General features: G+C 33.7%; 1 protein-coding gene across 7 annotated transcripts in view; it reads left to right on the top strand.

The window, feature by feature from the left end:
- The window catches only part of LOC114339424 (serine/threonine-protein phosphatase 2B catalytic subunit 2-like), a 1,099,401-nt gene that overhangs the window by 1,033,540 nt on the left and 40,304 nt on the right, over positions 1-25,557 (top strand). The window lies entirely within an intron of this gene.

Genomic DNA, 25,557 nt, shown 5'->3' with positions numbered 1-25,557 from the left:
ACTTACGGGGTAAAAACATTTAACTTAACAAAAGGCGCGTTTCCCAAACTGAGAATCACACAGAGAAGAATTCAGCGAACCTTGTTAGGAATAACCCTGCGAGACAAAATAAAAAACGAAGAGGTCAGAGGAACAACCAAGGGAATTGACGTCATCGAAAGGATAGCTAGAAAATTGAGCTAGGCAAGACGCATAACTGGAATGTCATATTTGCTCTGGACAATAAGGTTATTGGAATGGAGACCAACGGAAGATAAGAGAAGCGTCAGTCTACAACCTAAATAATAGACTGATGATTAGAGAAGGGAAATAAAAACTGGATGAGAGCGGCTCAGGATAGACGGGGTTGGAAATACAAGGAAGAGGGTTCAGCAGTTGACGTTTAAGGCTGAATGATAACTCATGCCAACAAAAAAAAATATTTACAAAACTTTTCTTACTAATTTATGTGAATCCTATGTATTTTTTGGCGCTAAAAAAGAATCTGAAATTAGATTTTATATATCACCCATAGTTTTCCCACAATATGACACTGGTTTAATATATTTTATCTAATTCATATCTTGCAATAGTATAGGTTTGTACAACCATTTCAAAAGTCAATGCTTTTGTATTTTCTTCCTCTTTTTTATGTAAAACTTCTGAAATAGCGTTTTGTACTATGAGAGGCACTCTGTTGTTTCCGATTAAATAACCAACAGTAATCACCCATCATCTTGATGTTCCAACGTCCCTGGTATCGTTTCTCCATCACCTTGGTATCCTAGTGGAATCGTTAGCCTTGTTCTTCACTGGTATTACCCAGATTTTCAGGGAAAAAGTCAAGATGGTTATGCAAAAAGTTGATTTTTAGGCTCATTTTACACCCCAATTCTTAAATCTTATCTATTAAATTAGCTACTAAAAGCTCGTAGTTAGGGTCTTTTACGTTGCCTAAAAACTTGGTTACAACTTTTTTGAATGCAATACAAGCTTCTTTTTCCTTAGTAGTCATCTTGGTTTCATAGGTAATTATGCAATTTTAAATGCTAAATTGTGAAAGAAGGGTGGGTGATACAGCATTTTTAATACGATTTTCGGACTCTAAAATACATAAGATAAAGGTAATCTTATCAAAAAAGTTTTTTCATCGTTGGCCTGTGTAATATATCTATTATTTGTGATGCTAGTTATTTTTTTTAATACGACATTTCTGGCTGATACTGACCTGCTACCGATTTCATTCGTTTCATAACTAAGATCTCAGGATTATCATTTCAAAGGATTAATTACTTTTTGGTAATTGAACTACGAACTCCTTTATGGCAACTTAATTTTTTTGAACTAATTACAGGTGGCTCGGTTGATTTACGTTATTTGTTTCGATGCGATTTATTTTGTGGGAATTTTAATGAATTGAAATCTGGATAATCTGGATTTATTAATTGCCTGAAAGTTAATTATGCAAGAGAATGTATAGTCCATTCACTCACGGTTTTTGTTCCAAATTTTAAAGAACGTCTTGAAATTTGGCTACACGTCATGTCAAACAAGAAGTGAGAAGTGATATTGTGTAGATGTGTGTTTCTGTCCACCTAAGGTGAGGGTGAAAAACCATACGTTCAAAATAAGTCCGGAAGTGGATAAAGTGACCAATTCTAAGAAAATCTACGAGGAAAATAAAATTCTTGTAGCTGGCTCTATACAATAAATCACAAAAAATACTGGATCCTTTGTAAAAGGTATATTTAGGAGACCTCAATAAGGGTTACATCACATAAACACAACGTTTTCGGATTAACAAATAGTCCATCATCAGTGTTTAAAAGACCTAAAATGATATAATCTAATTAATGAAAGAAAATGTTGTAAAAGTTGACTAAGGTTAAGAATTGACAGAGGTCATACTTACAATAGCATACATGCGTGAGCCACCAAAAAGTTATGGGTAAAAATCCTTTAAATGTTACAAGATCTTGGATGATACTACATATTATAAATAAAATTAATGGATGTTGCCAATATTCCTGGATATTACCCAGGGCAACACAGGACTCTAACCCACGTGGATGTAAAGGTTCATCCCTTTCAGGTTTAAAATATACTGGGCACAGAAAATTACAAATAGCGAATTATGGGAAACACAAGGCAAGAATCCGTTCTGGAATCTATAATGAGAAGGAAATGGAAATTGATTGGTCACACGCTTAGGAAAGATTCAGAAAATGTCACGAAACAAGGACTTGAGTACGAGCCATTGGGTAAACGAAAAAAGGGAAGGCCCGGCAATACTTGGAAGAGGAGTGTAAGGAAAGAATACGAACCAGCAGGACTAAGCTGGGGAGAAGTAATAAATAAAACTAAACATAGAAGGAAATGGAAGATATTAACAAACAAAATAATAAATAAAAGACCTTACTAAATGATTACACAGCAAATAGCGACGTAAGGAGTGCGTTTACCTAGCCAATCAACCACTATCAGCTGTAACGGCGAAGAAACGCGTAAAGCGCCCTTTGCTCCACTTAAGAGATATTTGCTCCACACTTTTCATAGAGAGAGAGATGGATATTCATAGTTTGCATACAGGCGTGCTTACTGACTCGTTCAAGCCCTTTCAATTACAACCCTTTCAGGAAAAAGCACTATAAACCGATAATATTTACAGGTCGTATAAACATTACATAAGTAAAGTAAATTTTAAAGAAATTAATGGAAATTAATCTCTTCAATGGAATGGTAATTAGGGGTGATTTTCAGGATTTTTATTTTACCAGAAAAAAGAAGGAAGAACCTTATTTTGAGCGTAACTTGTTTAGTTTTGGTGCTAGAAACTTTTATAAACAACAAAAATAAATCTTTCTTAAACACTTTAAAAAAGTTTTAATTCGGTTTCCGTGAAAAGTTCTTTATTTTTTGGTTATTATACGTTGAAATATTCGATTTGTAATTTGACGAGTAAGAGCTTAGACTTCATGTGCCACAACTCTGCTTCTGCCGGGTCGACTTCATGCATACGCATACACCATCGTTTTCGTTTTAATATAGGCTACATTTTTGCTGTGAATATTTTTTTTAAAAATACTTACTTTTTGAGTAATTTGCGAAAAACCGTCTACAAACGTGGGTTTTTTTGTTGAACTAATTAGAGGTGAACGCGTTTGATCTAGTTATTTGTTTCGCTGCCATTCAGTTTGTGGCAATTTTAATAAATTGAAATCTGGATAATCTGGATTTATTAATCAACTGAAAGTTAATTATGCAAGAGAGTATATTTATGTGGATTGTTGAATTTGGAAGGATTTGAACATTTTGGCAAAATTGTTTTTGTATTTGAGTGGAGTAGGTAAATGGAATAAATTACCAATTAATAAAATCCTCGAGCACGTCGACTGAAATTGGTATTTTTGGTTGCGCATGTTTTGTAATAAAAACTTTTTTATACAGTGTGTGTCATGTAACGGTGGGCAATACCAACTATCTTATATCAAACAAAATATTATATTATTCAATTTTTGGATTTTTAGATGAATATTCTAGATAGTTTGTTCTCTAGCTATCTTTAGCTCTTTCGGAAATATTAAGTGTTTTCAGATTTATTGCAAAATTTGTTAGAACATACTCAATTATATTTCACGTGTAGGAGGTGATAATGAGAAAGTGAGCAACAACCTCTTTGCCTTTTCCCTATGCGGGGTCGGCTTCCCTAATTGCATTTCTGCACACAATTCTATCTTGGGTCATATTAATGTTAATCATCTTTACCAACATGCCTTATCGTCTCCCCCCAGGTCTTCTTTGGTCTTCCTCTCCTACTCCTTCCAGGAATCTGCACTTCAGCTATTCTTCGTATTAAGTGATTAACGTCTCGATGTTGAACATGACCAAACCATCTTCTGGTGCCACACCTAGACTTCCCCTAATATACTCATTTCTAATTTTATCCTTCTTTGTCACTCCACTCATCCATCTAAGCATTCTCATTTCCGCCACATGCATTCATTGTTCCTCTTTCTTTTTTCACTGCCCAACATTCAGTTTCGTACATCATAGCCGGTCTTATGGCTGTTTTATAAAATTTTCCCTTCAGCTTCATTGGAATTTTTCTGTCACACAACACACCACTCGCTTCTTTCCACTTCATCCATCCAGCCCTAATTCTACTGCATGCATCTCCATCTATTTCTCCATTACTCTGTAATACCGATCCCAGGTACTTAAAACTATTGGTTTTTACAATCAGTTCAACATCCAAAGATACCATTTTATTTGTAGTAATTCCATCCCTAAATGAACACTACAAATACTCTGTCTTTGTCCTACTAAGTTTTAAACCTTTTTCCTCCAGAGCTTGTCTCCATTGTTCCAGTTTTTGTTCTAAGTCTCTTTCACTATTTCCTACTAACACGACATCATCAGCATACATTAAGAACCATGGAATGTTACCATGTAGTTTTGCTGTTATCTGGTCCAAAACTAATGAAAATAAATACGGACTAAGCACCGAGCCTTGGTGCAGTCCTACTTTCACATGAAATTTATCAGTCTCTCCCACACCTGTCCTAACACTAGTCGTTACTCCCTCATACATATCCCTCACAATCTTTACATATTCACCAGGGATTCCTTTCTTATTGATTGCCCACCACAGAATCTCTCGAGGAACTCTATCATATGCTTTCTCGAAATCAATGAATACCATATGAGCGTTTGTTTCTTCACTCCTGTATTTTTCCATCAACTGCCTAATAATAAGAATTTCATCTGTTGTTGATCTGCCCTGCATAAAGCCAAATTAATTCTCGGATATTTCGGTCTCTTCACGTATCCGTCTATCAATTACTCTTTCCCATATTTTCATGATGTGGCTAAGCAGTTTTATAGCCCTGTAGTTTGTACACTGTTGTATATCTCCCTTGTTTTTGTAAACAGGTACTAGTATACCGCTTCTCCATTCGTGTAGCATTTGTCCAACTTCCATAATTCTATTAAATAGACCTGCTAGCCACCTTGTTCCTGTCTTTCCCAATGATCCCCATACTTCCTCAGGAATATCGTCTGGTCCTACCGCTTTTCCTTTCTTTATTTTTTGAAGCGCTTGAGACGCTTCCTCGTTTGTTATTTTGGTGACCATTGCTGCCACTGTCTCCGTTGACTCTACAGGCTGTCTGTCAAACTCTTCATTTAATAAGCTGTCAAAGTACTTTCTCCATCTCTTTTTGATATCCCTTTCGTGAACTAGAATTTTATTATTTTTATCTCGGATACATTTAATCTGATTAAAATCTTTTGCTTTCTTGGCTCTCTGTTTGGCTATTTTATGTGCATATCTTCGTTTCGCCTTCCCTGGTATCAAGTTGGTCGTATAGGTTTGAATACGCTTCTGCTTTCGGAGCCGGACATTAGGGCGCGGCCACATAGGCGCGACCGTTTAGGCGCGGCCGTTTAGGCGCAGGGACATTTAGGCGCAGGGACATTTAGGCGCAGGGACATTTAGGCGCAGGGACATTTAGGCGCAAGGACATTTAGGCGCAAGGACATTTAGGTTAGGTTTAGGTTAGTTAGGTTTTTTTTTTCGGGGAAATATTATACTTGTATAATCCCTCTGGCCATAAAATGTCCCAAAAGTTTACACCTTTTCGGGCAGAGCCGGATTATATACAAATTTTGTTTACCTGCATACCTTATATTATTATATTTTAAGTAGGTATATTCATTCTACAAGTTCCACTTCTGAATACCCCTCTTAACTTAATGTATCTGCGCCCAAGTGTCCCTGCGCCTAAATGTCCCTGCGCCTAAATGTCCTTGCGCCTAAATGTCCCTGCGCCTAAATGTCCCTGCGCCTAAACGGCCGCGCCTAAACGGCCGCGCCTATGTGGCCGCGCCTTAATGTCCTGGACCGTTCTGCTTTGGCTTTTGCTACTGCTACTTTCGCTTCCTTTTCCGCCACCATATAGTTTTGAAGATCTATGTCGGATCTGGTTTCTTGCCACTTTTTGTATAATGTTCCCTTCTCTTTTATTTTCCTTGTACTTCGTTTGACCACCATTAAGTTTTTTTATCCTCATACAGTGGAACCTCGATAACTCGGATTAATCGGGACCGCGGCCGATCCGGGTTATCGAAAATCCGGGTTAGCCGGAGAATATGGTAAAAATTAATAAATAACCTCCATTATAATTACAAAAACATGAAACACATATGCACAGTACACATCTAAATTACGTATAGTTGTATAGAGTGTAGTTTTGTTCATCTCTTGGTAAAAAACTAAGTCATACTGTAGAGATGTACCGACACCATAATATGGTATCATAATATCATATTATGATGCTGCAATAAATTTATTTTAAAGATTCGCCTTTATCAATCCTACCTAATGTTTCTAGTTTCTTTTCCATTGTCACTACAACATTTTTACGTTTTGTTACCATTACGTAGACAAAAATCACGCAAACACAATCTGAAACACGATTACAGAACGGAAGTGATTAATACGACTGTAATACTACACACAATACGGTCACAAGGAACAATGTTGTTATTTAAGAACAGACTTGACCATTGTTTTAAAAAAGAATTTTTAAATAGTCACGTCTATTTTAACCAATGCTAAGACAGTTTGACATAAATAAAGGAAAAGGAATACAGACAGGTGCCTGTTCTTTCCGATAAGCCGAGACGGTCGCTCTGCCTGCCGCCGTGTGCATGAATCATTTTTACTATTGTATATGTAGTTCAAATTACACAAATACACATTATCTCTCAAATATTATTTGGCCTACATACATTTTTATTTGATAAAATTGTTAAATTGTTTATTTGTTAAATTTTTGTCTGATGAAAATCGGTCCGGGTTAGCCGGACTTCCGGGTTATCGGGGGCCGACTTATCGGGGTTCCACTGTACTTTTTTTCCTGACGTTTTCCCAGGTATTTCAATAGCAGTCTCTCTAATACTACTGGCCATTTTTCTCCAAATTGTATTAGGGCTTCCTTTCATGTTCCAACATATTTTTTCTACTATTCTTCTCCTGAATATACCTTCTTTCTCATCTTTTAGTGATATAAAATTTTACTGATATGAAATAAAAGAATAATTGCTGCATATCAGAACAATGGTTCATTTAAAAAAATTGCACCAAATAACAATTGTACAAATGATTTTTTAAGGAGACACTCTTATTTCATGAAATATTTCCGTTTTTGAATTTCATTTCAAGAATTTCAGAGAGGTTCAGAATTTTGACCCTCTCTATAAATGAGGGTGTTAAAACCAAAGTGCTGTAAGTCATATATTTGAAAATGTAAGTCTTGCTTTATAACCTTGATTATCCTCCTCTTAAAAACACACGGACCACGCTGCAGCGCTACTCTGTGGATCCACAGAGTGGCTGACGATGATTTACCGTGGGTTCTTATGTAGAGTGGCCGGCGCACCCCACACGACCGAGTGTAGCCGGCCACAGTCGCTCGCATAAGAACCCACGGTAAACTACTTTTGTGGATCCACAGCGTAGCGCTGCAGCGTGGTCCGTGTGGTTTGAGGGTCCAAGGAAAAGTGGTGTAAGTTTTTACTGTATTAATCTAAATACTAGGAAAAGTGGTGTAAGTTTTTACTGTATTAATCTAAATACTTACAACACTTTTACTGATTTTCCTGATGACATAAAGTGTATATATTAAGGCTATAAAACAAGACTTACATCATTTCAAAAATATGACTTACACCACTTTGGCTTTAACAATAAAGAGGTTATAAATTATGGAATAAATTCATATTCGAGAATAGGCCACAATGGAGAAAAATCCCGAGACAGGTCGATTTTTGTTTTAAAATTATGATTTTTTCGCATATATCATACACGTGACGTCATTAATCTGGTATTGATGGCGCAATTCATGATTTCATTAACTGAAAATAGGTGTCGTGAGCTAGCTCATTTGAAAGGTTATCCAATACTCTATTCTGTAATATAAACATTAACCTAATTATTTATACAGGGTGTCCAAAAAAAAATTTAATTAAATTAGTTGACACAAATGGAAAAATGTATGTAATTTATTTAATTTAAAATACATTTTACTAATGTTAAATACAGAAAAAAAATGTTTATTTTGAAATAAACGTTGCTTTTCGCTTAAACTCAATGTTCTAGCTGCCACCCACCTGCCTCTTGGCAGCTTAAACATTTAATTTAAGCGAAAGTAATGTCTAGTTGTCAAATAAACATTTCTGTGTGTCTTCGGACAACAGTAAAATGCATTTTAAATGAAATAAAATGCGAGCGGCCGTGGGTAACGGCATAAACGCTGGCCTCATACGCCAGTAGACGTGGGTTCGATCCCTGCCAAAGACAAACCATTTTCATTTCCAATAATGACACGAGCCGTCTCACCGTGCCTCGGAGAGTACGTTAAGCCGTCGGTCCCCCTGGGCTAGTGTACATCGACACTAGTTACTTGAAACAGGGTTAAATATGTAATTGGCGCTGGAACTATCCGAAAGGATCTCCCCGGCAAAAATGCCATACGATATTATTATTTAATGAAATAAAATGCTTCTTTTCGTGTCAATTATTTTAATTTAAAAAATATTTTTTTTGGCACCCTGTATAAAAAATTATTTTAATGTTTATATTACTGGATAGAGAATTAAATATCCTTTCAAATGGGCTAGCATACGACCCTTATTTGCATTAAAAAATTATCAAATACGTCATCAAGTCCAGATGAATGAGGTCACTGCTATGATGTACATGTATATGTTTAGGGTGAGGCAGATAACTGGCCTATTAGAAATATCTCGAGAACTAAAGGCAACAGAATCATGAAAATTGGAATGTAGGGGTTTTGAAGGATGATCTATTAAATGAAAATATTTTCATCTCTTTGCAACTTCCGGGTATACCGGAAGTTGCTTATAACTTCGTTTTTTTAAATGGGACACCCTGTATATTTTTACATTTTTGGATTTTCCTTAATATCTTCTTTCTTAAAATATGAGGTTTTGTAATATTATACAGGGTATTTTAAAGGATATTTACGTTTTTTTTATTAATTTCGTAGCAATATTCACACCCTGTAGAATTGTAACAGTTTGACATTAAAAACTCTGCTTACATTCAAGTGATTTTTAATATAGTCTACTATTGTTAAGAATCATTAGTATAGCTAATTTTGAAATTTTAGTATACAGGGTTGGTCGAAAGTCGGAATGAATATTTTCTGAGTTTTCTTAAAAGGAACACCCTGTATTTTAGTACTGTAATGATATGATATTTCATGGTCCTTTTTTATTTTATAAGTATTCCCTATACCTAATTGCTTTAATTTTTGAGCTATTGGTGATTCAAGCTAAACATTAATTGCAACAAAAAATACGTAAAGTTTTATTAGGTTGGCCGTCAAAAAATTCAATCACAAATAATTTTTCAGAAATAAATACATAATAATCCAGACTAATCCTTAAAATCACCAATAATGGTTTAGCTATGAAAATACCTACGTAGTTAAGATTGTTGGTGCGATTAACAATTAAGCACAAATTAAAGAAGTTAGGTATAGGGAATGCTTAAGAAATAAAAAAGTACCATAAAATATCATTTACTAAAATACAGGATGTTCCATTCAGGAAAACTCAGAAAATACTCATTCCGAGTTTCGATCAACCCTGTATACTAAAAATAAAAATTTAGCTATACTAATGATTCTTAACAATAGTAGACTATACTAAAAATCATTTGAACGTAAGTAGAGTTTTATATGTCAAACTACTACATTTCTACAGGGTGTGAATTTTGCTACGAAATTAATACAAAAACGTAATTATCTTTTAAAATACCCTGTATTACATTACAAAACCTCATATTTTAAAAAAGAAGACATCGAAGAGAATCCAAAAATATAAAAATATACAGGGTGTCCCATTTAAAAAAAAAAGAAGTTATAAGCAACTTCCGGTATAAACGGAAGTAGCAAATAAATGAAAATATTTTCATTAAATAGATGACTCTTCAAAACGCCTTAATCCAAATTTTCATGATTCTGTTGCCTTTAGTTCTCGAGATATTTCTAATAGACCCTTTATTTGCCTCACCCTATATATGTACAGGGTGTTTGGTAAAGAATGGACCATAGCTTAACCTTAGATTCCTGAGGTTAAAATAGGTCGATTTAAGCTAACTTACCTTAGTACAAAAGTTGATAATAACCGAAATACAGAGTGTCAAAGTTAAACTATTATTTTATTTATTTTTGAATATTTCCTGACAGGCATGGGACAACAACACGAAATTTGGTAAGTGGTGCTGGTATTGTACAATCTACTAAATTATGTTAAACAGACGCTTTGGCTACTACCAGAGGCGTACGACGGGGGAACTTGAATGGTTGACCCTTCCCAAATTCTACGCCACTGGCGAAATTGCTATTTTAGTGCAATTTTTTGATTTTCCAATACTTTCTATGTAAAAAACATACTCTTCGTTCGTAACGATTAAGCCATTAGTTTTCGAGATATTTGAAGCTAAAACGAAGGAGCGTAATACATTAATCAAAATAAGTGTGTCTTTTCATTTTTACATTCAAATATCTCAAAAACTCATGACTTTATCGTTACGAATAAAGAGTATATTATTTGCATAAAAAGTATTGGAATATCTAAAAATTATGCTAAAATAACAGTTTCATGAGTGGCGTAGAATTTGGGAAGGGCCAACCATTCACTTTCCCTGTCGTACGCCTCTGGTAGTAGCCAGAAACGATTATTTGGACCGCATTATGTAATAACGGATTAACCGCCAAAAGTCAAAAATCGAGATAATAGTGCCATATTGCAGCTAGGGTGCAAATCTATGTATAAAAATATGTTTTTTGTAAAAAAATTTAAAAAAAAGCTGTTTTTAAATGCCTGTATTAAGCGACATTTTTTATTTTATTAAAAAAAATCTCACACTAGGATTTGTAATATCGAACTAAACGCCAATAATGGTACATAATCCATTGTCATAAACAAAAATCCGCATCTTTGTAAGTGTAATAACGAATCAAGCGCCATGAATAGTCGGTTAATTCTTTATTACAAAACATAACATATTTACTAACGTTTAAGATATCCAATTAAAAGACATCATTTGTCAGGTAACATCAGATTAAGCGCCAACTATGTCTCTTAATCCGGTATTCGGATCTTAACTCATGCATATCTTAAAAAATCATTAACAAATTAAGCGACATTTGATCGAATAACTTTTAAAATATAAATTATTTTTAAAAAATTTTAAACACAGGTACAAGTCTATTTACATTTGCATTAATATATTAAATATGAAACATGTCAGTACTATATTTTAGAAATAGTACCAAAAACAAATTTAAAATCTTTAAACCGATTTATCTCAAAACTACATTTTGGCGCTTAATCCGCTATTACATAACGCGGTCCATTTAACATAATTTAGTATGGTGTACAGTACATTTTCTGCCAAGTATCACACGGATATGTCAAATTATTTTAAAGTATTTCTTTTAAATAATTTATTCTTTAAAAATAAAAATGTATACCATTTTTATTCATTCAGTTGCGGTGCGAAACCAAAACTGTCTTAATTTTTACTCAGATCAGAGAGTGCAGCCAGCACTCTTATCGACGATTTCACCTCTTGTTAGAGGTTCATCAGAGACTGCATAGGCTGCTTTTCTCTGGCCCAGGTAAAAATTTTCGACATATCCATCTCCCACCGCAACTGACGAGATGGTAGTAGGTACCTAGCGGCATCTGCTAAATAAAAGACTAAGTTTTTCAACCTAATAAAAATATTTGTAAATTAAATATTTTTAAAAGATTTTTAATTGAAAAACTTTATTGGCCCATTTCCTGGTGACAACCTCCAAGGCTTCTACAATATGCAAGCCAAATGGATGCTGCAGTGACGACTAAAAGGAAGGAATTCTACACTATGCAATTCACAACCCCCGTCTGCAGCGTGGTAAAGTTCCAACGGAAAATGGACCTAGTTACTCTATAGGAGTAATACTAATATAAAAATAAAAATGTATACCATTTTTATTCATTCAGTTGCGGTGCGAAACCAAAACTGTCTTAATTTTTACTCAGATCAGAGAGTGCAGCCAGCACTCTTATCGACGATTTCACCTCTTGTTAGAGGTTCATCAGAGACTGCATAGGCTGCTTTTCTCTGGCCCAGGTAAAAATTTTCGACATATCCATCTCCCACCGCAACTGACGAGATGGTAGTAGGTGCCTAGCGGCATCTGCTAAATAAAAGACTAAGTTTTTCAACCTAATAAAAATATTTGTAAATTAAATATTTTTAAAAGATTTTTAATTGAAAAACTTTATTGGCCCATTTCCTGGTGACAACCTCCAAGGCTTCTACAATATGCAAGCCAAATGGATGCTGCAGTGAAGACTAAAGGGAAGGAATTCTACACTATGCAATTCACAACCCCCGTCTGCAGCGTGGTAAAGTTCCAACGGAAAATGGACCTAGTTACTCTATAGGAGTAATACTAATATAAAAATAAAAATGTATACCATTTTTATTCATTCAGTTGCGGTGCGAAACCAAAACTGTCTTAATTTTTACTCAGATCAGAGAGTGCAGCCAGCACTCTTATCGACGATTTCACCTCTTGTTAGAGGTTCATCAGAGACTGCATAGGCTGCTTTTCTCTGGCCCAGGTAAAAATTTTCGACATATCCATCTCCCACCGCAACTGACGAGATGGTAGTAGGTGCCTAGCGGCATCTGCTAAATAAAAGACTAAGTTTTTCAACCTAATAAAAATATTTGTAAATTAAATATTTTTAAAAGATTTTTAATTGAAAAACTTTATTGGCCCATTTCCTGGTGACAACCTCCAAGGCTTCTACAATATGCAAGCCAAATGGATGCTGCAGTGAAGACTAAAGGGAAGGAATTCTACACTATGCAATTCACAACCCCCGTCTGCAGCGTGGTAAAGTTCCAACGGAAAATGGACCTAGTTACTCTATAGGAGTAATACTAATATAAAAATAAAAATATATACCATTTTTATTCATTCAGTTGCGGTGCGAAACCAAAACTGTTTAATTTTTACTCAGATCAGAGAGTGCAGCCAGCACTCTTATCGACGATTTCACCTCTTGTTAGAGGTTCATCAGAGACTGCATAGGCTGCATTCTCTGGCCCAGGTAAAAATTTTCGACATATCCATCTCCCACCGCATCTTCACTGCAGCATCCATTTGGCTTGCATATTGTACAAGCCTTGGGGGTTGTCACCAGGAAATGGGCCAATAAAGTTTTTCAATTAAAAATCTTTTAAAAATATTTAATTTACAAATATTTTTATTAGGTTGAAAAACTTAGTCTTTTATTTAGCAGATGCTGCTAGGCACCTACTACCATCTCGTCAGTTGCGGTGGGAGATGGATATGTCGAAAATTTTTACCTGGGCCAGAGAAAAGCAGCCTATGCAGTCTCTGATGAACCTCTAACAAGAGGTGAAATCGTCGATAAGAGTGCTGGCTGCACTCTCTGATCTGAGTAAAAATTAAGACAGTTTTGGTTTCGCACCGCAACTGAATGAATAAAAATGGTATACATTTTTATTTTTATATTAGTATTACTCCTATAGAGTAACTAGGTCCATTTTCCGTTGGAACTTTACCACGCTGCAGACGGGGGTTGTGAATTGCATAGTGTAGAATTCCTTCCCTTTAGTCTTCACTGCAGCATCCATTTGGCTTGCATATTTTAGAAGCCTTGGAGGTTCTCACCAGGAAATGGGCCAATAAAGTTTTTCAATTAAAAATCTTTTAAAAATATTTAATTTACAAATATTTTTATTAGGTTGAAAAACTTAGTCTTTTAATTTATTCTTTATTTAAAACTTTAAGAACTATGTGTGCCCGGTACTATAAAACTATTTGACATATCCTTATGGTACTTGGTATAAAGTGTAGGTACTGTACACCCTACTAAATTATGTTAAATAATCGTTTGTGGTTAATACCACAGGCGTACGACAGGGGAAATTGAATGATTGACCCTTCCCAAATTCTACGTCACTGATGAAACTACTATTTTAACATAATTTTTAGATTCTCCAATTCTTTCTATGCAAAAAATATACGCTTCATTCGTAACGCTAGTCATTATTTTTGGAGATATTTGAAGTTAAAAATGAAAAGGCACACTTATTTTGATTAATGTATGTACTATGCTCCTTCATTTTTAGCTTCAAATATCTCGAAAACTAATGGCTTTATCGTTACGAATGAAGAGTATGTTATTTACATAAAAAGTATTGGAAAATCAAAAAATTGCACTAAAATAGAAATTCCGCCAGTGGCGTGAAATTTGGGAAGGGTCAACCATTCACCTTCCCCCGTCGTACGCTTTTGGTAATAGCCAGAAACGTTTGTTTAACATAATTTAGTAGGGTGTACAGTATCAGCACTACTTACCAAATTTCGTGTTGTTGTCCCATGCCTGTCAGGAAATATTCAAAAATTAATGAAATAAAAATTTAATTTTGACACCCTGTATTTCGGTTATTATCAACTTTCATACTAAGGTAAGTTAGCTTAAATCGACCCATTTCTCTAAACCCTAGATTCCTGGGGTTAAGCTATGGCCCATTCTTTACCAAACACTGTCTCGGAATTTTTCTCCCAAGTACCATATTCTCCAAAAAATCCCATATTCTCCCTGCTCGGTGGGGCCACTGTCGCAAAAGACATCTACTATCGTGTAATACATTCTTGTAGACCTGTTATGACCGCGTATGTAAGCAATCGCGTTTGGGGATTTTCGAAAAATGAAAAAATAGCAATATCGAGCGGTGATTTGACTCTTGTTTTTAGAAGAGAAATGCTGCAGCGAAATCAAAGATCGCTCGGATGCTGTGTATGGTGACTCCTCTCAAGTCGCGCCCTGGACCTGGATTTTTGACCCTTCTCTTCGTTATCGAACGTATTCGCTTCGTATGTTTAGTGTTCAGACAGCGAACGGTCGATAACGAAGCGAAGGGTCAAAAATCGAGGTCCAGATGCCATGACAACAGCTACCGCGGACGATATCGTGAAAGAAATCCATGATCTCGTATTGGAAGACCGCCGACTGAAGTTGCGCTAGATATCTGAGGCAGTAGACATCTCAAAATATCGCGTGTGTCTTATACTGCATGAAATTTTGGGCATAAGAAAGTTGTCGTGGTGCCGCATTTGCTCACTTCAGACAATAAACGCGACCATGAGACCAGCTCAGAGAAATGTCTGAGGCTCTTTTAGCGTAATCCAAAGGAGTTTCTAACGTTGTTTCACAACCGTCGACCAACACGGTTCCACTGGTATACACCAGAGATCAAGGAACAGTCGATACAGTGGACGTCACCCCGCGAATGTGCTTCGAAGAGGGCGAAGACTGTCCAATAGGCCGGAAAGGTGATGACCCGCATTTTGTGGGACTTACAAGGTGTGATCTATATTAGACCAGGGCGCATCTGTAAAAATATTAGTACATTTGGACGTTGAGAGGTGACTCAAATTTTTTTGCAGAAATTGCTTTAAAATTACTCAATAATATTTGAGTTATCCTCCCTCTCAAAAAGGTCCGGAACATTGTTTAAATAATCAAAATGTCAAAAAATGAAGGAAAAATTCGATTTTTTTCTTCGTTTTTTGATTATAACTTTAAGAGTATTCATTTCTGAGAAAAGTTGTATTGACATAAAAGTTGTGTAGTTAAATTTCCTACAATATAGAGTTAGTTGAAAATTCAAAAAAAAAATAGTCACCCTTGTTGCAAAATAGCAATAATTGGGAAAAAACTATACAAAAACAAGTATTCGCATTTTACGTTTTTAAACCATTTATGCTAAACTTAGGACCTTCAAATTTCACCCAGAAAAATTATATAATACAGTTAAATAATACTGTAAATTTCATTAAGATCGGTTCAATAGATTTTGTAAAATAAATTTTGCAATCCAGCTTTCGCAAAAAAAATTCATTTTTTAAAACTGGTACAGGACTGAAAATGAAGCAGATAGCAAGTTGAAATTGTTTTTACTTATAGAAGTGTACTGTACCTTTCATTCTCAATTTGAAAAACTAAAATCGATTAACCACCACGGCGTCAGGAATTTTTTTAAATAAACATTAATTATTGTTGTTGCGCGCAGGACACCGGGTAGTTTGCTCTGATTGGGCATTCCAATGACCTTTGATAATTATTGATACATTTAAATTTTTATTACATGTCGATATAAATAAATAAATTTGTTTATTGTAAAATAAAAACACATACTCTATCCTTTGAAATAACACTTTTTTTAGGAAAAATTTTCTTTGTTCATATATTTTAACTTGAGAATAAATGTTTATTATTTTTAAACATATATAATTGTTTAAACAATATTTCACAAATAATAATAAAATTAGTTTGATTTTTGTGGAATTAAAATATTAAAATACAACAAAATATAGAGTAAGAAAATAATATATTAGATGAAGATTGGAAAAAATTTTGGTGGAAATCAACTTCATGTGAATCGAACACCGCTGTCCTGCGCGTAGCACCAATAATTAATGTTTATTTAAAAAAATTCCTGACGCCGTGGTAGTTAATCGAGTTCAATTTTGCAAACTGCAAATGAAAGGTACAGTACACTTCTATACGCAAAAAAATTTCAAGTTGCTATCTGCTTTATTTTCAGTCCTGTAACATTTTGAAAAAATGAATTGTTTTTGCGAAAGCTGGATTGCAAAATTTATTTTGCAAAATCTATTAAACCGATCTTAATGAAATTTACAGTATTGTTTTACTGTGTCATAAAGTTTTTCTGGGTAAAACATGAAGGTCATAAGTGTAGCATAAATGGTTGAAAAACGTAAAATGCAAATACTTGTTTTTGTATGGTTTTTTTCGCAAATATTGCTATTTTGCAACAAGGGTAACTATTTTTTCAACTTTTAGCTAATTCTATATTGTAGGAAATTTAATTGTGCAACTTTTATGTCAGTACATTTTTTCTGGGAAATGAATACTTTTAAAGTTATAATCAAAAAACGAAGAAAAAATCGAATTTTTCGTTCATTTTTTGATATTTTAATTATTTAAACAATGTTCCGGACCTTTTTAAGAGGGAGGATAACTGAAATATTATTATTTGAGTTATTTTCAAGCAATTTCTGCAAAAAAATTTGAGTCACCTCTCAACGTCCATCTCAAAACCGATGGGCCCTGGACTATATCAACTTCCTGGAAAATCGCAAAACGGACACAGGGCTTTATTGTGCCGCATTTTTGGGAAGATATGAGGGCGACTTTCAGAAAAAAATCAGCTACCATTTGGGAAGAAAAGTACTCTTCCACCATGATAACGCACCGGCTCAGATCTCCGTCATTGTCTTGGTAGAATTGAACAACGAACTGCTGTCCCATCTACCGTATTCTCCAAATTTGGCCCTTTATCACTTCTTTCTGTTTCCCAACGTGAAAGTTATTTGACGGGCACAAATTTACGTCGAATGAGGAGTTCACGATCGCCACGGAGCCTACTTTGCGAAGTTCAGAAATGAGTCACCACTTTTCCAAAATTCTCGTTTTTCTCATAAAAGCTAAGTACTTGTCGGACCGCCCTAGTGTATTATACAATAATAAAAAAACCGCTAAATGCCGTAAAAATGAGTGCGTATACAATATTCCAGCTACAAAAGAGCTGGTATAGATATTGCGTGGCGCGAAAATGTATTTCCATTTTGATGCAAAACAATATTCTAGTTTTATTATGGATTTTTGAAAAAAAAATTTGAAAAAGATTTTTCCATAATATTTGGTCAATTTGAAGTAAAACGCACCACAAAAGGTATCTTTGATACAGTTTGAATTTTGAAACTCTTTTGTGGCGCGTTTACTTCAAATTTACCAAATATTATGGAAAAATCTTTTAAAATAAAACTAAAATTTTGTTTTGCATCAAAATGAAAATACATTTTCGCTCCACGTAATATTCATATCAGATCTTTTGTAGCTGGAATATTGTACGCGCCACTCATTTTTACGGCATTTATAGGTTTTTTTATGCTTGTATCAGGAGTTTTTCAAAAATATTTATAAAATAAATGTATGTAGTTGAATGCAATATTTCTCGGTTACACGTTAAGCTTTATAAATATTCGCCTTTGTCGCATTATCTCCCAAATGATCTAGTGTCCATCAAATGTTCACTAGATTTTTTTTCTATTCGAAATAGATTGAAAAAATATTGGAATGGCCGGTAAATATACTCGGATTGCCCGTTGCCAGATCAAATTTAGCGTCGTAGCCACTAAAACTACATAAACCATTTCGGGAATAATCGTTAATTGGATTATACTTTTGTAGCTTAATAGTTTCTAAACGGCTTAACCTATTTTGATCACTAAACATGAGTTTGAAGCGTATTGACAAGTAGTATCTGATGCATCTAAGGTCAAGTATGATAACTAAAGCTATTACAGGAATTATTGAGCTTGAAAAACCGTTTTTTCCCATAAGAAATAGATTTGATAATATTTATGAAACCTATAACTTAAAAATTCGAATTTTTCCGGATATGAGGTATAGGTATACACCGTTAGATTCATCTAGAGTCCTTCTACAAACGCTCAGTTATTGGCGCAATTCGTAGGTTGAAATTTTGAGTAGGTAATTGTCGAAAAACCAAAATTTTCAAAGTTTGTTTTTCAGTTTTTCGGCTATACTGAGCCGTATGTATGTCTGATCCTGACGGATTAGACACCATTTGAAAGCATAACTCAACGCTATTGATTTGGTGTATTTGCGGTTCTCATGTCTCTTCTTGAACCGAAGATATATACCCCCAAAAATATGCCATTTTGTACCTACCAAGTCCTATAGCTGGCTTATGGTTGGTCAAAATTTAAAAACTACACCGGTTCTGAATCAGCCCTTACCCCTTCTTCAAACATAGAAAAAAAATTCAAATTGGTTTAACTTTTCCACACACATAGATACATACATACATATCCACAAACATTTTCCCTTTTTTTAAATAGAAATTGAGTCATATCTCTGAGCTCGGTAGCTCTTGAATGGTATAACTGATTTTCAAAATTAGACATGCGTTCGAAAGGTATTGATCAGTACTATGAGAAGCCGCAAAGGTCGGACTCAAAATTTCGAAGTTTTTGGGAGTTTTGGGGACGAGAACGAAAAACACACTCTAAATAGGAAGGGCCGTAAAATCCACACCCTTGGACCAAAATGGATGGTTAACATATGAATAGGTGAGTCTTTTCCTAAAGTTTAAGATGGGAGTTGGTCCAGTTTTCAATTCAGTCAGATTTAGAAAATCGAAAATTTCGTGGATATATAGTGTCGCGTGTAGGGGGGTGTGTGTATGCGCCACTGGTGAGAACTGTCGTTCTCTGGTAATGTAATGTAAATTAGTGATCATTCAGTTCCGTTACAATCTTATGCAAAAGTAATTTAGTCGGAATCTCGGAGGTGTTAATAGGCTCTGAAATGATGATGTCGAATTAACCCAATTAATTTGGTGCATTATTAACGAGTTCACGCTATGGTTGGGTAAACGTCTTCAGTGGACATATTTCGATTGACGCTGTTACTGATTTGGTAATTATATCGTTAATAAATTAGCTTCGTTTTTTTGAATGAAATTGGTTTATCAGCTACTGCTTTGGTTACTGATCAACGCATAATCTGCGCTCTAGTTCTGTGTATCAGTTTATGGTTTATGAGTATTAAATAGTTATCAAAAGATATTTTGACGTTTGCAGTATTGACAGAAGATAGTCATGCCTTACAAACTCTTTCAGGATTTCATGATAATTTGGATACCATTTCATTAAGCCTCTAGTATATTCCTAATATTTTTGATGATATTCATGGCGTTTAAAGTCCTCTCACTAAATAATTTACTTGCTGACTAATTTCTACATTCTAAGTATTCTTAATTTCTATTATAATCTGGGCAGATTATCGGAGAATGGGCCATTTTTGGGAAAAGTTATTTACCAGCAATTTTATTACTGGAATCGAATCTTATGATCGTACTTATATATTAATAATATAGGTATGCAAAGTTCGCAGATAGTGTGCTACTTTTTTTATAAACAAGATGGCGCCCGAAAATCGTGTTTTTTCAATTTTTGCTCTATAACTCCAAAGATTTTAACTTTGCACCAAAAACACCCAAATAAAAATTCACCGTAATTAAATTTTGCATAGAGACGTATTTTTCCCGATTTACTTCGACGATATCTGTACTTATAAATAAGTAAAAAAAAGTATTTATTTCTTTTTTATTTAATGGCGTTTTTTAATAATTTTTTTTTATTTATTTTTTGGGTTAGGATGAAAAACACATTCTTAAGTATGCTAGGTTTATTGCCGTTTAGACGTTTCTATTAAAAATTTCGACATTTCTATAAAAAATATAAAAGTATAGCAGCAAAATGTACCTACATTATGTATCTTTAAAAATAATATTGTAGTACTTATGTTATGAAATAAGAAATTTATGACTATGAATCTGCAATTAATCATAAACAAGTCTGTTTATGAAAGACATTTATATTCCTGTTTTTCAAGCAATAAATTGAAATACTAAAATATACCATACTTACAATAATATTAATTGCAATAAAAATTTAAACACCATAATTTAATAGATGTCTTATAATTTAATAGGTGCCGAAATCAATGAGGGTTTGTAGCGTAATAGTGTATTTCAAAGGCTAACCGATTTCAGCACTCTGGTGCCGTAGTATACAATGGTAGTATAATAGAATCATCTGTAAATATGCGTCCGGGTAGGTGCCAGATTTCATGGCTTAGAAATATCAGAGACTGGACCAACCTTGATTCAACATATTTTTGTTTAGAACCGGATTGGACAGAGACACATTTGCCAGTGTAGTCTCTAACCTTCACTAAAGGAGACAGCACTACAAGAAGATGAATATTTGAAAAGTACAACAAATTCGATAAATGAATATACTGAGAGTTTTTATAAAACTGGTATTGCTATATTTGTAAAAACATACATGTTATTTATTAGCTACGGTTTGCTATGCTTTTTGTAACGGTGTCGTAGAATTCAATAAATCAATCACACAGAAGATGGTAATTTCCAAAACGTGGCGTTTCCTTTTAAAGGATCACAAAGTATTTTTATATTTTCCTGATTCAATTATTAGGGCTTATTGACTTTAAATGAACAATACATCACCTGCGTTCAAAATGAATAACAAGATGTAATTAAATTATGTTTGAACGGTGTATTTGAAGTTACTACGCCCTAATGAAAAGTTTTCAATTAACTCTCATTATAGTCTGGGCCGGGCAGATTATCGAAAAATTACCATTTTTGAGGAAAAGTTATCTGCCGGCTATTTTATTGTTAGAATCAAAATAGCCCGCTCAATATTCTTAGCCCGCTCAAATAGTTCGATTTCAATTTTTTCAGGATAGTCCAGAAAGCCACTGCGCATCCGCTAGGAAAAATATTCTAATTCGGATTCTTTGCACAATCTTACTCAAAAAGGACTCCTTTTAACAAATTTGCATGTTGCCAGGACCAAAAAATGGTCAAAAATTTTTTAAACGTTTTTTTTTTGTTTTTTTCCTAAAATTATTTTTTTTGCACGGAAAAAAGTTTTTTTAGGTTTTTTTGGATCATTCCAAAGAGAAAAGGTCTTTAGTGACTTTTCTCTAAAAATGATAGTTTTTGACATATAAGCGATTAAAAATTGAAAAATTGCGAAATCGGCCATATTTAACCCTCAAAAACTATGTGAAAAGCTGAAAATTTGAATGTTGCCAAGGTAGGTAGATATTCTTTAAACATCGATTGATGAAATCCCGAAGAGTTTTTTGCAATACAATATTTAAAACTCCTTTGTTTTTTAATTGCTAATCAAGCGTGCACGACACTATTTTCCACCGACAGTATGGTGCAAATGAAAGGAATAAATTCGTTATTTCGTAAACCGGCGACTTTAAGGAAAAATCCCGAAACAGGTCGATTTTTATTTTTAAGTTATGATATTGTGGCATATATGGTATACTAGTGACGTCATCCATCTGGACGTGATGACGTAATCGATGATTTTTTATAATGAGAATAGGGGTCGTGTGCTAGCTCATTTGAAAGGTTCTTCAATTCTCTATTCAGTAGTATAAACATTTACATAATTATTTATACAGGGTGTCCAAAAAATTTTTATTAAATTAAATTATTTGACAAAAAAAGAAGTAGAAGGACACCCTGTATAAAAAATTATGTAAATGTTTACATTACTTGATGGAGAATTGAAGAACCTTTCAAACGAGCTACCACACAACCCCTATTCTCATTTAAAAAAATTATCGAAGGAAATCGGATGGAAAATATCGCTATGCAGAAATAAATTACGGTGAATTTGTATTTTGGTGTTTTTGGTTTAAAGTTAAAATCTTGGGAGTTATAGAGCAATATTAAAAAAAAAAGAAAATTCCGAAGCGGTATTTTGTTTATACATAAAATAGCACACTTTCTGCGGAATTTGCATAATTACATTATTAATGTTGTTCCGAAGCTCTTTCCTTGTGGCATTTTTATAATCAACTATTTTCAATGGGAAATAAGCCACAATTTTACCAAAAAAATGAGTATTATTTTGTAGTTTGACAACGACACCCGACTTGGGCGTCGAAACGGTAATAAAATCATTTTTTTGGCAAAATTGTGGCTTATTTCCCATTGAAAATAGTTGAATACATTATTAATATATGCAATTTTGAGATTCGATTTCAGCAATAAAATAACTGGTAAATAACTGTTCCTTGTTTTTTCCTAATTTGCCCAGATAGTGGAGTCACTGAAGGTGGATATGAGCTATTACCTCCGATTTTGTTGAACCTCCATCGATTTGCATGAAAATTGGTGAGTGGTTAGAGGATATCTCAAGGAACAAAGGTGACATGATGGCAACTTGCGCTTTTACCCTGGGGTGGATGCCACCCCTTCTCGGGGGTGAAAATTATTTTATTAAAAATAACCCCATAACTCGATAGACGGACAAATTTCAAGCAAAATTTGTTATATAAAGTTATTAAAATAAATCAAAACTTTTTAAGTTATTAAAGATCAAAAATTTTAATTTTTCTTGAGAAAAATGCATGTTTTTAACCAATTTTTCATCAATAACTCAAAAAGTGTAAGTTTTTACAAAAAAGTTATAATTATCAAAATTGAAGCTAATAAAAAACGAAATAAACCTCTTACTAGAAAAACCTTTTAATCTTAACTAAACGTGAGTTATATGTAATTGAATGTATATTTTTTCGGCGAGTAAAAAACTATGTATTCAAGCTGAACATTGATGCATTTTATAACATAAACTTATTAAACATTTGTCAAAGTACTTAAAAATATCTATCAAATGAGCCCCCGAATATGTTGATAGCGTTAAAATTTATGCTCCAAAATTTTTCCAAAATTTATCTTTTAAAAATTGTTCCAAAAAATGTTATTGTTTTTTTTTTAATAACTCCGTTTGTGTTTACGATATCAGGTTCGTCTAAAAAATGTTTGAAAGTTAATCCAAGTGCTATTTAAGCAAGTTGAAACTAATCTTTTAAACCCCTTACTTTTTTAAAAATCAAAGGTTAAATGGCCCCGGTTGCATGGTTCCCACAGCAATATTTAAGATTTAAACGTTTCTATCTCGGTTATTTTTTACCCTATAGAAATAGTACAACAGATAAAATATTTGGCATAGAAAATACTAAAATTTGGTTATATATAATTTTTTACGTATAACGAGTATTTTTGGAGTATTACCAAAAGAATATGAGAATTACAATAATTTTAAAAATTACGATTTTTTTAAATTATATCTTTTTTTCGAAAATATGCATTCTAAACCGGTCAAAATTATCGAAAACATTACTTATGCTAACGTAAAGAAGTTCTTGTAAGGATTACTATAAATTTTAATTTTTGTGGAAATAGCGTATGCTTTATTTTTCACTTTTTCCTAAAAAATTCGAAACGGTTCTTTTATTTTCATTATAACTTACTTAATTTTGACTCTATTACCTTGTTCTGAAGCTCCTTTGATAGGTATTCCGAAGTACTTTGACAAATGTTTAGCAGGAATATTTTATACATTGCATCGTTTTCCTATTATTTAAGCTTGAATGCTTAGATTTGTGTACTCGTCGAAAAAAATACACATTCAATTGCCAATAACTCACTTTGAACTAACATTAGGTTAGTTCTTCATGTGAGTGATGTATTCAATTTTTTATTATCTTCAATTTTGGTAATAAAAACTTTTCAGCACAAGCTTATTATTTTTGATTTATACGTGAAAAACCGATTTAAAACATGCATTTTTTACGAAAAAATAAAATCTTTGGTCTTTAATAACTCAAAAAGTGTTGATTTATTTTAATAACTTTATATAACAGATTTTGCTTATAATTTGTCCCTCTATCGACTTATGGTATTATTTTTAGTAAAATAATTTTCACCCCCGAGAAGGGGTGGCATCCACCCCCAGGGTAAAAGCGCAAGTTGGCATCCTATCACCTTTGTTCCTTGAGATATCCTCTAATTACTTACCAATTTTCATGAAAATCGATGAAGGTTCAACGAAATCGGAGGTGAAAACCTTCAGTGACTGCACTAAGAGTATTAATGGACGTATCCTCCCAAGGACGATCCGTATTTCTTGAAAGTAGGTCAATCAATTCTCAATAGTATTACCGTGTATTACCTTGATTATTAATTTATTCACTGAAAAATAAATACCAACAGAACGCATTTATATTATATCTATGGTTACCTGTCTTCAATCGGATACAGCATTTTGGTATAATCCTTTATAATCCCAAGCAATTGCGTATTTTGTAGTAGCATGGATTATTTTTCGATTATAACAGCTTTAAGAGCTTAATCTATAATTGTTTATTAATAACTATGTACATATTATATACAATAGAGTTCCAACACATCAAAGAGCAAAAAGGGGTGTGATTGATACCTTCTTAATCGATCCTCTGTAAAAGTTGATGAGAATCTTTTAACGCTAAACTACCACGGAAAATTGAAATACTATTGTAAAATAATACCTCATTTAAAACAGGTTGACTGTCAGCCTCTTTTTCCCTTATTACCAAAGAGTCATTTGAATACCATATATTGTACTCAGTCCAGAAGATAAGTTCAAATATTGAGGGCCACATTTGGTATAACTTACAAAACTGCATGCCTTATACTTTAGCAGTCACTCAGCTTGTATATTTTACATAGAAAAATGAAAGTTTTGGCCTCAGAAAACCGTTCTATGATTTCAGCCCTTGACTACATGGTATTATACTTTTTTTCTGAAGGTCGTTTAACAAAGTGTAATAAAAACTGCTTTTTAACTTAAATATTTATTTATATAGTACCGTAACGCTAACAAATGGTACAAAATTCAACAAGTCACATGCTTTGAGCATATGCCACAGCTAGGACATAATATTAGAGTTAGAGTATTTGAT

This window comes from Diabrotica virgifera, chromosome 1, assembly GCF_917563875.1.
Source record: "Diabrotica virgifera virgifera chromosome 1, PGI_DIABVI_V3a".
Lineage (NCBI taxonomy): Eukaryota > Metazoa > Arthropoda > Insecta > Coleoptera > Chrysomelidae > Diabrotica > Diabrotica virgifera.
Note: the sequence above shows the minus strand (reverse complement) of the source record. Positions and strands in the feature narration are given on the sequence as shown.